The following is a 1388-nucleotide window of genomic DNA, read 5'->3' as shown; positions in this document are numbered from 1 at the left end:
TAATCAAATTAAAGCAAAACATGGCCATTGTTGTGTAGTGTGTTCTCTGCTTGTGTCACGTTTGAAATGAAAGACTGTAAAATAGATATAGGCTTGTGTCTGCACAGCATCACCAACACAGTGGTTTTATTCAGATTTACACACAGGCACTGACTAATGACGGTTGTGCCCAATGATGCCTAAAGCACTTTATAGAGCTGTCTGGGTTATAAAAAATGTTTACTATGATGGAGCTGAATGGCTCACTGAAACAGTATTATTGTTTACAAGTTATTTTTGAGATTAATTCACTCAGCAGAATTGTTAAATTCTCTATCCAACAGGCCAGTTCATTCTTCCTTCAGTAAGTATTTGCCGTTCCTCCTCCCGTGAGTTCCCGCTCTTTAATGGTTAACCCTATTTATTATTAGCCTATAATGAAATCTAAAGTCTAACTGTTTCTCATTTTGTTTGTTTTGAATGAGCGCAGACCATGTCACGTTAAATGACAACATGCATCGTCTCCCTCTTTCTCCCAGTGAAGACATCTGTATGACATGATGAAGTTTCCTCTCTGAGTATCAATCCTGTAATTGAGCTCAGGGAGAGGATACGTGATGTGCACACAGAGGAAGTGAAAGGCCTCTCTCGCTCTCCTCTCCATCCCTCCTTCCCTCTGTCTCCCTCTCACACACAAACACACGCCACAAGCTAACGCTGTGTACTCCTTTTCCCCCTCCACACACACACACACAACTCTTTCTCTCTACCTGCTTTTACATTGAATTTGTCAGTCAGCTCTCTTTAGATGCACATCAGCTGAAATGAGTGCATTAGCATTAGCTGCCATAATATCACTCACTGTTCAGGGCACGCTGCACAAAGGGCCAGGCCTCGGCAGAGAAGAGAGACACGAGTGGAGTCTTGTAATAGTGTCTTCACAAGCTTTTTACAATGCTACATCCTGAGTGAGACACCGTCCTGGAGCTACAATGTCTTTACTCATGTCTCTTTATCCATCCTGTAATGTTGCCTTCTCATACCGTGGATCATGAAGAAAATGAAGTGAGACCAGATTAAATATTAACACAACCTGACACGGTCCCCACCGGAGCTCCTATTCCACTTCACATGATACAATTAAAAACATTCCCCCATGCATTGAGCGGAACACTTGAACACGCTGCTTTACAGATTTAAAATAAATCTTATACTAATCTATGGAGAACCTGACAAGGAGGAGGCCAAGGTTTTCATGCCGGCACTTAGCTGAGTAGAGAGTTGGAAGAAAAAAAAGAGAGATGAGGTCCTTACATTATTTATACGCGCTAATGGTGGCTGTCTGTGTGTGAATCAGCAACAGGACAATCTGCTAAAATAGACACACAGCTGTAATCAAGGCCATACAT

The sequence above is a fragment of the Etheostoma cragini genome, chromosome 11, assembly GCF_013103735.1.
Source record: "Etheostoma cragini isolate CJK2018 chromosome 11, CSU_Ecrag_1.0, whole genome shotgun sequence".
Classification (NCBI taxonomy): Eukaryota; Metazoa; Chordata; class Actinopteri; order Perciformes; family Percidae; genus Etheostoma; species Etheostoma cragini.
Note: the sequence above shows the minus strand (reverse complement) of the source record.